Source organism: Corvus moneduloides, chromosome 5 (genome assembly GCF_009650955.1).
Source record: "Corvus moneduloides isolate bCorMon1 chromosome 5, bCorMon1.pri, whole genome shotgun sequence".
Taxonomy (NCBI): Eukaryota; Metazoa; Chordata; class Aves; order Passeriformes; family Corvidae; genus Corvus; species Corvus moneduloides.
In genome coordinates, this window is record NC_045480.1 from 58,255,869 (window position 1) to 58,269,101 (window position 13,233).

The window sequence follows — 13,233 nt, forward strand, 5'->3', positions numbered from 1 at the left end:
GTGCTGATTTATGATTGGGTATAAGGATGTTTCAGTCTTCACCTCTTCACCTCTTATTAGCACTTGTCTTCTGCTTCCTTGCCACGGTTTAAGCAGTCCCAGATGCTGTGCAGTTCCAAAGCTCCCCTCTAGCTCACATAAAACCAGAAAAATAGGATCTTGTGGAGTACATTGTGAGTGGTAGAGATGGGGCAGGAGGGCAAAAGGGAAGGATTCTCTGTAGAATATGACCGGATGAGCTAAGGATGGTCTCAACTTGCTACTAGTTAGAGTTAAACCCAATGTTGCCCTGAATATTACACGAATTTTCAAGCTTAATGCTTCCACCAGTATAAGTACCTTCAGCAAATCTCAATCCACTTAACTGAATATCTTAGTAAGAAAACTTAGCGGTGAGGGGTTAATGTGTTTTAGTCAGAAATGTGAAAAAACAAACCTATACAAATTTAAAACAAGTATACATTTCTCACTGCCTTCATGAATGAATCTACTCAGGCATTTCAAAACTACAGTAATTCTGCCAGTTATAATTTCAGTGATTGGGATAAATGAAATCTTTATATAGAATAAAAGAATTGAGGCTAATGCTGTTTTATTTGAATAAGAATGTATGGAACTGACTTTATCCTAACATTGCTGTTTAAAAATACCATTTACATTGCTCTAAATCTGGAAGAAGTTCCTACAAAATCTCTTGGGCTGTAGAGTAATGTGGAGAAATGTATATAATTTTCTCTGGAGAGTAATATATTCTTCTCAGAGTATTACAAGTCCTGCAGTTTATGAATGATACTTTCTACAGTGCTGTGGTAAACAGGAATTTTCACTTACCATATTCTAGCTGTAATTAAGAAAGATGGTTTAGTCACTTTGTCTCTTCCTACCTCTGCCAGAAGGTCAAGATTCATATAAAGATACACAACTGCCTCTCCAGTATTCTTTTTCTTAAGTAGCCAAATGCCTCTCCCTTTTCTGGCAACCACACTCCGACCTCATTATTGTGAAGTCAGGGATTGTGCCTGCAATATTGCCATTAAAATGGCATGCTGGGGGCAATTTAGCAATGATACACACATGCATCAAATGCCACCGGCATTCCATTTTGCATATCCCTCAGTTTTTTTCTAAGCCATTCCCTACATCAGTAAATAAAAGCCACAATAACAACAACAACAAAAAAAATACCTTCTCCTTATTAGACTGCCAGAGATCCCAAAATCTAGTTGATATCTGGTTCCAATTTGTCTTTGTGGAAGGGAAGCCAAAGCCTTGCTTTTCCTCCTCCGTGCAGAACGCAGCCAAAATGTAGCCTAACCTGGGTGCACCCACCCACACTCACCCGTGTGTGCATACTGGTCATGGCTCGAGTTAATAAATTTGATTAGCTCGTACAGTACTCCAAGCCAGCAGCCCACAAGGCAGGTTCAACCAATACCTTTGCTCCACTCACTGCTCTCAGCAGACCACCAAGGCTCTAGTTTGTATTTTTAAACCTGGGTTAAATTGTGGCATAACCACAAACCATTGTATGCGATTAACAGTGGGGTTCCAATGACTGACTGACAAACAAAATCTTAGCACACTGAGTCTGCTTCTCCCAGTAGTAAACACATGTTATTAATGAAATGATTCTAACAGGCTACACAATTGGAAGCCTTTTTCTTGATTGACAGACTATGCTTTTCTCAACAGGCAAAATAAAGAGGGCAAGAAGAGTACACTTGTATTTTTTATTTTGTGAAGTAAAGACATAAAACTATTGCAAATAGTCTCTCCATTCAGTCATAGCCCAATGGGGTGTTTCTCTGGCCAGCCACTGAGTGATGCATTACCTTGATACACAAGCTCTGTTTCTGAGAGGGCCAAGGCAAAAACAGTTGGCACAGAGCAGGCATCTTTCAAGGGCTTTTTGTAGTCTTTTAGTAGGGAAATTTCTGAGGCCTCAATAAGCAACAACAAAAGTGCTGCCCTCCAATTCTTATTGCTCCCTTTCCATCGTGGACCCACACCTCTGTCATCACTGACATAGCTTAACAAGAGAACAGATGACTGGGGAAAAAAAGGAATATGTCAACATGCATGTGGCATGAGATCATGACACCATCACTCAAAACCACTGCAGACTGGTACAGTTTAATCGCCAGCTGCTGGAAACAAGGCTCGCTAAGCTAGACTGGGTATTGAGCAGCAGGGTGGAACAGATGGGCTTCTCATTCCTAGGCACTGGAAGTTCATACTCTCCAGAAGAAACAGCAATGGCCAAAAAACAGGATGGGAAGCATTACACAATTTCACCACGCCTTTTTTTTTTCCACAAGGAGCGGATGAAACACATATCCAGCACATCTTTAATGAAACAATTCATACCAAGACTGTCATCACAACTGCCAGGGCCTCTAAATTGGACCTACAATATTCAGGCATGGGATTTAGTTACACACTCAGTAGCTGTGTTCTTCAGGCTATGAAGCAGCCCTCCCTACTTCAGTCTTTCCCTGGACAGTTCATATACGCTACTACAGTGTCATTTGCCAGGCTGGAGGACAAAAAGAGGAAGCAGGGGGTTCTGTCAGTGCTGCTGCCAAAAGAGAAAAATGCAAGTTTTTAGCCTCACTCTGATGAAATGGCCCCAAGTTCACCCACCTGGATTATCACTACACCTAACAATGCCATTACAGCCAGTAAACAGTAACACACACGTTACTCTCAAGGTAAACTTGCTCCTGTACTCAAAAGGAAGGTTTGGAATATTTGTCTTCATGCCAGTCTGCACAGCAGAGCTGCTATCATTACACCACATGCTTGGCCTCGAGTGCTGCAAAGAGAGGATGAGATGAAATACTTGCCTTTCAGGGGAGGTTCTTACTGGGGAGCAGAGAAGCAGTATTTTACACTGAGCACATTCAGCACTCCACTATCAGCACTTTCTCATGCTTTTTTTCATATCAAACACACTAAAAGGAAAGATCAATATTAATATTGCTATTTTGAGTTTATTCCAAGCAATTGTTGCATCACCTGCATGTGAATGGCAATTTTGCTGGAATAAACAGTCAGTGTCCATGGGATTCACTGTTTCATTTCAAAGAAACAAGCTGTGAATGCTGAAAGGAGATTTCTTCCATGCAAAAGGTCAGAGTTCATGTTAGAGCAATCTGTCACAGTTGAGTCACTGATATTTCCATGCTGCCCTGTTCTCCCTGTACGTGGTATACAGCATGCTGAACTGGGTTTGCTTGGTCACTTTTTATAATTTATTATTGACCTCCCTCTGGGAGACAGATCTCACATCTCAGAACTTTGCAGCCTTCTGGGGCAGAAGAAGAAAAATTTATGGGTGGGAGGGACCAGAAAGCTAGAAAAGGAAGGACTGGAGGGAATGAAACAGTACTGGTACAGCCAGGCAGGATTATGTGTCAGCCTGTGACGCTGCCTTCCGAAGGCCCATGAGGGATGGTGTGGATTTTCTCCAAACAACTAATGCAGATATTCCTGGATGTTTCCTGCAGTTTGATGTGCACCCACTGCATTTCTGTGCACCCACTTTTGTCCTTGCCTTTTTCTGTTCATGGGGGAATAAAATGCTGCTTCCTCTGCAGAAGTGACCCAAACTAGAAAGCCAGTTGTTACTGCTCCTTTTTGTGGATAGGTAATAGCCACAGGCTAACCTAGAAGTTCTCTTCAGATTCTGCTCCTGAGGATCATTCTTCTCAAGAAGAGACTAATTTTTCTTCGAATAGGACTTCAAGGAAAGAGATAAACTGCTTTTGCCTGCTTAGTTGCATTGTTTTCTGTTTCCCTCATTAATAATAGAGCGGCAAAAAAGGCTCCCCCACCTTCCACAGAGAAGAGGAGAAATGGCAAAAACAATAGAAAATAATCCAGCTATAGATTGCTTTAAACACTAGGCTTAAGCAAGGATTTCAGTCAAGGCACTTTGGAATCACCCACAGCATGGAATATTTCAAAATAAGGTGACACCCTCTCATTAAACCTTAGAAATTAGTAACCTTAAACTTGTTGACAATAGTTTCAGTGGGATCAGTGACTTAAATGAACACGTATAAATGCTGATAAAAATTTGCCTTATTATACGATGGAAATCATACTAAAGGTAACCTGACATATTGCTAAGCAGGGATTTCTGCCTCCCAAGGACCAAGGAGTGAGAGAACATGAAGACTGGGTTTTATTGCTCCGGCTGGGCTGGCTGTGATGAGGGCTTGGTTCTGCTATCATAAAGCACAGACACATCCTGTTGTCAATTAGACTCACCGGTATTCTGGGGCAGCAGCATTGGGCCCCTGGGATGTTGTATAGTTTGCTTTGCTATGTAAACACCATGAAGTAATCCAGGCAGTGAAGAACACAGATGAGCAGACAATTTGCAGCATACTAAGCAAGAGAATAAAAGGTCTGTGAGCGAGAATCAGAGAATAAATATTAACAATGTCCCTGGGATATAATATCCACTGGCCTGCAGTCATTAAAAATATATACAAAAGAAAGTTAAGGGACTAAGTAAAATAAAATACATCTGTGTTTTGCTTCTGTGGATAGACTGAGAGAAGGACATACTGTAGGGCGAAAATTGTTTTAGTTATTCACTTTTAGCACATATCAAATATAGCTTCAAGGTGGAACTTTTTTTCATATAGCACCTATGCTTGATTCAACTGGGCTTTGAATCAAGCTGTAAAACCAAACATTCATTCTGTACCTGTTTATTTATCTCTTTTGTGAAAGTAAAATGTAATAAAATGTCCTTAGACACATTTTAGTTGGAGCAACTTTGGTCCTCTTTGTTTGAAAATGCAGTCCCACATCACCCTTGAAAAATCTATTTGATACCAGCATAAACTTGTAAAAAAAATGGGACTGCAACATATTTGAGAATGTGCTCCTGTGTCTGTCTTCCTCTCCTTTTGGACACACAGAAATTAGATATTCAGGATGTTTAAAACCTATCAGAGTCTATTGATCAAAGAAAATATATAAACTCATGTTTATTAACAAAGTTTGTGTTTAAATAAAACTAACGACAGCACACCAACATCAAAATATTCCCCTTAGTCCCTTGGTGCTCTTTGTTTATGGCATTCAGCACAGAGAGCTCCTTCCCACCCTCTCATTTATAAATAGTGCTTCGCTGATGGTAGTCTTCTATTATCAGTTTTACAACAGCATGTCATTCTGTCTTTGAAATTTCTAGATAAGACTATGGAAAAATTGCATGGTTTACTGTTTTGAAGACTGTCTTGAGAACCAGCATTCCTGGTTTCTATTCCTCTCTCTGTCAGCACTTTGCTGTGTGGATGCAGCCAAGTTTCTCATCTTTTCTCCTCTTTGTTCCGCTACATCTGCCGTCTTCCAGATCCTTCATCCATCCTAATGTTGAATAGGTGCAAGCAGTTTTCTGGAGTTTTGTCTCGCTACTTACAACAGAATAGAAACTACTGAAGGCAAGGGACAGAAAAAATAAACTCTGTCCCAAAGGATTTTGTTTGTAGTGAAAAGGCCAGAGATTTCACAGGAAATAAAACCCAGGCAGCAATGTGACCAGCCCTATGCACTGTTCAGTACACCCAGGAAGGAGCAGCTGAGCACTCATGAAAAAAAACTGTGGGAAGAGGGGATATGGAGATGCATGGCAAATAAATAAATTCAGAAAAAAATAGAGAGGAAAATGTTAAAAACCAAAAAGGTACAGTAGAAGCTTCTGTTCAACAGCTCAAGCACATCTTCCATGCCAGACTGTGTCGACTGACCAGCCACAACTGGATAATCCTGGGCAGCTGGTTATTGACTTCCCTGGCTATGGCAGGAAGCATCACAGCAGGAGCCAGCAGGGCTGGACACCCCTCTCACAGACAGCATTAAAATTGTTTGGTAGGAATTATCAGTGTTTAAGTTTTCCCTCTCTCTCCCCATCGTTCCTTCCTACCAGAGTGAAAATGTCAGCTCCTCATCTGAGAGGGCCAAGGCAAAAACAGTTGGCACAGAGCGGGCATCTTTCAAGGGCTTTTTGTAGTCTTTTAGTAGGGAAATTTCTGAGGCCTCAATAAGCAGCAACATTGGAAAAGAACTGAAATCTCCTCTTTTGCTAAAAACATCCCACATTTTACATAGGAATGGGAGTTTAGCCTGCTAGAAAAGACTGAAAGGCAGGTCACTATTCTAGAGACAGTGAGTTAATGGGGAGGTAGAGCACACACAGATTCAAACTTGACTTTTTTTTTTTTGGTTCACACAATGACAGCATAAAAATAGATTGGTTTATGACAGTGTGAGCAATGGATCTGCCAAGTTGAATTTAAACTCAACTCCATAACAGAATTATATCCCATCAAGTGGCATGACATGCAATATTTCATTTGCTGGCTCACTACTACACTTTCTGTGAGAAAATATAAAACCAGTATCATTGCAGCCTCTATTATTTGTATTTTCTGAAACTGTGTGGTATTAATTAATCAGAAAGGAAGGCAGAATTCTTATATGAAATATTTTTTCCATTTTGATCCTCATTAAAACAAGCTGAGCACAAAAATTGTAAGAACCGATCATGATCACTAATTGTAAATAATGAAATGGAAATATACTTACCCAAAAGATTTCCATTGATTCACTTTTAGTATTACTTCTTTTATTTTTCCCTGAATGAATAATGGAAAGCTGACTTTTTTTTCCCAAATAATTAATCTTCTATTCATAAAATTGGAAAACTCATCTTTTTTATCATCTTCATTTACTATTGCACTGGAAAATAAATTTCAGAACATGACAGTTAGTTTGTAGACCAATTACTATATTGCTTTAAAGCTAGCCAGAACCCCACCTTCCTGTGCTGGCACTATACAGCCCTTGGGATTTCCAGAAGAGAAGTCATGACAGCAAAGACGTCACGAATTCCACATTTTTCACTAATGTATGCATAAATTTATATTCCTGAGCTGGTGGATTCTGATAAAGTAATTGTTCATATTGTTCAATTCTTTAAATAGGTGCTTTAAATCATACAATCACAGAATCATAGAAACGCTTGGGTTTGAAGGAAACTTAAAGATCATCCAATTCCAACCTCCCTGCCATGGGCAGGAACACCTTTCACCAGACCAGGTTGCTCAGAGCCCCATCCAACCTGTCTTTGAGCACGTCCAGTGATGAGGCACCCACAGTTTCTCTGAAAGAACCATCCTGACCCATAAGGTATATTGGAACAGAGAATAAGCAAGACATTCACAGTTCTGAAGATGACCAGTGTCAGGTCTGAAGTGATTATGTAGTTTACTGTATTATATCAACATCCAAAATGGAAAGTTTTCATCAAGAAACATATTTCTAAGGTATAAAATTGCAAACTCCATTTGCTGAGAAAGATCCATGTTTGTGCAACTTGAGCCAAGTAAAAGCATAGAAGCAGAGCAACACAGCATCAGAGAACTGTTTTCATTTTTTTTTTCTATTAGCAGAGGAAATCTAAGCTGATGGCAAATCTATCAGCCAGCTCATTTTAGATCTCCAGTAAACAACAGTGGTCATAGGCAGGGGAGGATGGCTTTCTTTGGAAACACATTATACCTATATTAACTTCTATTAAAAATTGGCTTTGGGCACAAAATTCTTGACAAACCAGAGATTTTCTCGGTGGTAGGGAGAAAGAAGTGCTGATTATCCCAGTCTTGTGCTGCTGCTCTCCTACACCCCTTCACATCTCTAACTCTTCCGTAATAAGCACCCCAGCTCCCTGCTGAGGACATTTCACATGACAGGCTCCCCACTAAATACAACATCCCAGCCCTTCTTTCAGCTCCTTCTCAGAGGACCCAGTGATTAGGACAGAGAGGACAGCAAAGGAGAAATAATCCAGGAATATCTGGGGGAGGATATGGGAACAGGGAGAGAAAAACTGTGAGTCATGGCATTCCCTGTGCCATCTGGCAAAACTCCTCTGAGGGAGTCCCTAGCTGGGACCTGGTGAAGACTTATTTGCAGATGGGTTCCGGGAAATAACAGCTTTTCCTTAATTTCCTTTCAGTGTTGGGTTTCTTCATTCCCTCCTAGGCTGGATTTTAGCCCACCAGACAAAACAGTTCTGCCAGAGCTCTCTGAGTCTGTGTCTCTGTGCACCTCTTGGGCTCAGGGGATGCAGCTACAGGCTGTCTGTCTGTCATTTACTACTTACTCCAGAGGGATCCAACTGTACAGAGAGATGCTTGGTTAGCTTTGCCTTCTCCAGAGCATTTCTCCAAGAATTAAAGCCTTAGGGGACTTCTGTTCATTTCCACAGGAAACCAATCTTTCTAGATTTTCATTGTTGCCTTCCTCCATTTATATGATAATATCATGTTTGGACATTAATATACATTTGAGTTGCTGTACATATGGTATCAAGGACTCCTCAAAATACAATGACACACTAGATGAGGCATTTGTTCCAGACAAAATCTGCAGCAATTAAGACTTAAAGAGTGACAATATAGCCATTGAACTTAGAACACTTAGCACAGAGGAAGATAAAACCAAAGGTGTTGAAAGACTATTATCTTCCTTCTGAATCTATCAAAATAGTAAGCATTTTTCTACTAAAAAGAAACACAGAAAACTGAAGGATGCTGATATTAATAAGTTCTTTGAAGTCTTAAAAACAAAATAAAAATCACTTGGCCAAATATTTTTAACCCCTGAAAAACCACGAAGAAAACATTTCTCATCATTTGCCTTTTCAAGACTATTCTAAAGCGGTTACAAGCTGCCGCAGATACTGTGCTGTTCTTTGACCAAAATAAAGACAGAAAACCAGATATGTCTCCTGTAGAAATGTTTCCAAAACCTGAAAATAATTGAGGATCCTCAGTGGCCCACCCACAGACTCAAAAGTAGAGCAAGTAAAAATGTTTATTCCTAGACTAAAGCAACTTTTGCACATCTTTGATGAAATAAAGATCACTGCAGCATCCTGCTAATGTAATACACTCTGTTCACTACAACGAAATTCCCTGAAGAGTTCACTGAGTACCAGACTGGACCTGGGGTGATTCTGTTGCTGGATGCCCTAATGGTCTTCTATGATCCTAGAAAACTACCCCTTTGTGCCTCATAGGAGGAGTTTGCAAAAATACCTTCCTGCCTTTTCAGAGTATTTAATGACCTACACATGAAAACGTATTCTTTTTTTCCATGTGTTTCATGGTACATACATTTTATACCACCAATTCTAGAATTTGGTAGATTTTTGTACACTAATAAAAATCTGCATTTCTTTCTCTGCCAATATTCAAACCTGACTATTATAACAGAAACATTTTTGTATTTGTTCCACTGCCGTTCTCTGTAGGATTAAAATCAGAAGAAGTACATGTGAATCAGATGACTGAAGTAAATGCCAGTATTTCCTATGAATTTAATGGGTTCCTAGTATCTCTCAGGAATAAAAGTTTCTTTCTTAAAATTTATTTTGGACACCAATGCTTTAAAAATACTCACTGGAAGCACATTAAACTAAAGCTTAGTTATTAAAACAAGTGGAAGATTTAAGGAATGTCTTTTTACCCCAGAGATTTTTAAAATAGAAAGCCTCTTCCTATGCAAAATATCAAGAACCAGAGTTGTGACGAATGTTTGAAGAGCTGTGGCCATTTTGTTGTTTGGAGTCTGTGTTCCATAACAAGTATTATAGACTTGTAGAACTGAGGATCGAGACAATGAACTGACACTAGTAAAACCTCAGCTCTTCACGCAGTTGAAATTGCATCAAGTATCTCTTCCCTTTGTTGCTTACTTTTAAATACCAAGCAGTCGGGTTTGGCACTTCTTCTGAAGGGAAGAGGTTGCTCTAGTCTCCAAATTTTTTCTTCACTGGTGCCTTGCCAGTTGTGCTCATTGTGCTACATGGTATAATAGAGAAAACAGAGTCAGTCCAGCCTGCTAGACTCATTTTCACTTTTCAGTGAAATAAGTTTTAACCAAATTTTTAAAAGGTGAAAAGCCAGTGCATTAACACAGTAATACAGACGGAGAGGTTTGAAGTCTAGAAGTGTTCCATTGTAAACCCAAGTAATATATTACATGCTCTTCAGATTAAGCTCCTCCATAAGACACATTTGTTCCAGAGACGGTTAACCTCCAGAGAACGTAGTTCTCAAATCTCTGTGGAGAAGGGTTCTTTCTGCAGAGGAAGAAAATATTTCCTAGTGAGAGAATTTACTGGAAATACTGTAAATTCATGCCACATAAAGATGACTGGTAACTCCTTCAGCATCTTCAGGAAGGACAAAACCCAAAGCCAAGGGAATGTCAAATTACTTTAAGGCTTTCCTTTGCCTGACCTGAGTGAGAACCTGAGGTTTTATCATAAAAGGAGAAAACTGGAAACTGAATGGACTGGCTTGCGGTCGTTGAGAAAAAACATCAACATCTGTTTCTGGTCTTTTCCTGAAGACTCCTTCCAGCTGATCATCTGGATTGAAAGTAAATTGGTTTGTTTCCATAGGCCCATTTCTTCCAAGCTCAGATAAAACAAACCTCTCCTGTGGGCCTGATGGTTTGTGTTCTGAATTCTTGGTTCATGTGGCAGAGATTCCCTGTATTATATTGCTAACATATTATCCCTCTTGAAGAACACAAAGCCGGCTATGCCTTGGCATGTTTCTGTACGTTTCCTTGTCTAGTTTTAAAAGATGTAGTGAAGGCATGGAAATAGGGTCCTGATAAATTTTCCATGGTCAAGGAAAGGTAAGTGTGCGGGCATGTATTTCTGTATCTGTAAAATGACATTTGTCACAAATGTCAGCTACAGCATTTTTGGCGGTTTGATGAGCATTCTAGAAGGAAATCTTTAGTAGTTCTTTACTAGCAAATTCCGCTCCTAGATATGACAAATATTGCAGAGTTCACTTTAAAGCTCTGCCTTAAGCATGAATTCAAGGTTTGGCTTCAATTCCTGTGTGCCTATGTGCTACTAGAATTACATTCAAGAGTTCTGGGCCCCTTACTTCAAGAAAGACATTGAGGTGCTGGAGCGCGTCCACAGAAGGACAATGGAGCTGGTGAGGGGTCTACAGAATAAATCATACTAGGAGCAGCTGAGGGAGCTGGGGGTGTTCAGTCTGGAGAAAAGGAGGCTCAGGGGAGCCATTATCATTCCCTAAAACTACCTGAAAGCAGGTTTTGGCAAGGTGGAGGTTGGTCTCTCCTTCCAGGCAACCAGTGACAGGACAAGAGGAAACGGCCTCAAGCTGAGCCAAGAGAGGTTCAGGTTGGACATCAGAAAGAATTTTTTCACTGAAAGGATGGTTAAGCACTGGAACAGGCTGCCCAGGGAGGTGGTGGAGTCACCATCCCTGGAGGTGTTCAAGAAATGACTGGACATGGAACTTACTGCTATGGTTTAGTTGCCGTGGTGGTGTTTGGTTGAAGGTTGGACTTGATGATCTTGGAGGTCTTTTCCAACCTAAATGATTCCATGATTTTGTGAAGATGACAGTTTAAAAAGTTTGTCCTCAAGGAAGGTTTCAATCTCTTGCCCAAAAGTAAAATGAAAGCATAAAACATGAATCTTAGAGTGAGATTCACATTCTGCTGATTCTCCATGGGACAAAGTACTTTCTTAGGAGCAGAAAAATGTAAAGTCATGAGAAATTTATTTGGGGAGACAAAATTACAGATATACAGCCATTCTAAAGCTGTGATTTGTCGTGAAATGTTTTACTTGAGCACTGTAATATATGAAAACAGTTTTCAATTTCTTTACATCTCAGGGGAAATAATAATACAAGAAGAAACAGGAAATTACCAAGTCTATCTTAGGAGAAATATATTATGGTTACCATAATTCATGAACAGGAGTAATTCTATCGAAGATGCTCTCCCTGACCACCCATATAATTTTTCAGGACATTAATTATATGGGGCAAGTACACTCAGGAAGCCAGTCAGGGAAAAAGCAGTATTTTAATGTAGTTTAACATGTTAATATAGGATGAATGAAACTACTACTTCTTTCTCATTTTTATCTCCCGACTGAGGATATTTACATATTTACAGTAGGATTTTTGCAGATTCATCATCTTATTTCCCATGAAAGAAGAGCAGGCATTTTCTTTATTTTCATTACAGCATCAAACCCCCAGAGAACCAATGGAGAGCACAAACACTGCTCACAGGGCCTTCTGCTCAGTCTGGCAGGGCTGTGTGACTGCTGTGGAAGGGCTCAGTGACAGCTAAGGTAGTGCCACTGCAGCCTGCAAGAGTTAGAAAAGGCTGCCATGGACCACTAAGTTCCCACCTGGTTTTGTGTGTTTTAGAGAAGGAGGTTCACAGGAGCACTGTTTTTAAACAGATATAAAAAGCCCTGGTTTTCTAGCATCCATAGCATTAGGGAACACAACCAAATTCTGTGTGCTGTGAGCAGTAGAGGAACAATAAAACACAAAAATATAATAAAAATACTTTCATTTTCTTATTTAATTTCAGCTATACACAGTCTTTCAAGTGCCAGTTGAAGAAGACTCAAAGCTTTAGTCTGATTTCCAGTCAAGTTACAAATACAGACTTCTCTGTATATAATGATCACAGTTTTATTTCTGTTGAGTAAAACAGTTTTGTCTGGAATCTAATCTTAATTTCATTGCACCAAATATAAAAAACAGTTACAACTTACTGAGGGGTGGTCCCTTCTTTTGCCAGGGAGCAAAAGAAGAAAAAGGACCTCATTTGATTAGTTTTAAAAATGCTTACAGACATTCCCAAAGACTCAGTGAAATCTGCTCTGAGAACATTTTCTGATATGCAGAAAAATCTCCAAGAGTGGCATGTTCTTGTAACAAAGGTTATTTACAGTGGGAAACAAAATATGGGCAATCTGAGGGCTGAAACAGCTACCCAAGGCTCTGTATTTGGAAGTCAAAAAGGAAGAAAAAGTGTCAACAGACATTTACAAACAGGCCAAATAACTATCCAGGTTAAAAACAGCACTATTTCGGGGGGGGGGGGGGGGGGGGGGTGTGGGGCAAGTCTCACAGAAGATCAGATTTTCTGAGTGAGCTCTTCACCTTAAATTACATACCTACTGGTAAAATACCAAAAATTGAAAATGGCCTTCAAAAAGCTTAAAGAAACTCTTTGTATTTCACTGAAAACCCAATTTTTACATTAGAAAATAATAATTCTAAAAAAAAAAAAAAAAAATCACTTATTCTTAAATACTATAAGAATTCTGAGGCCATTTCTCTG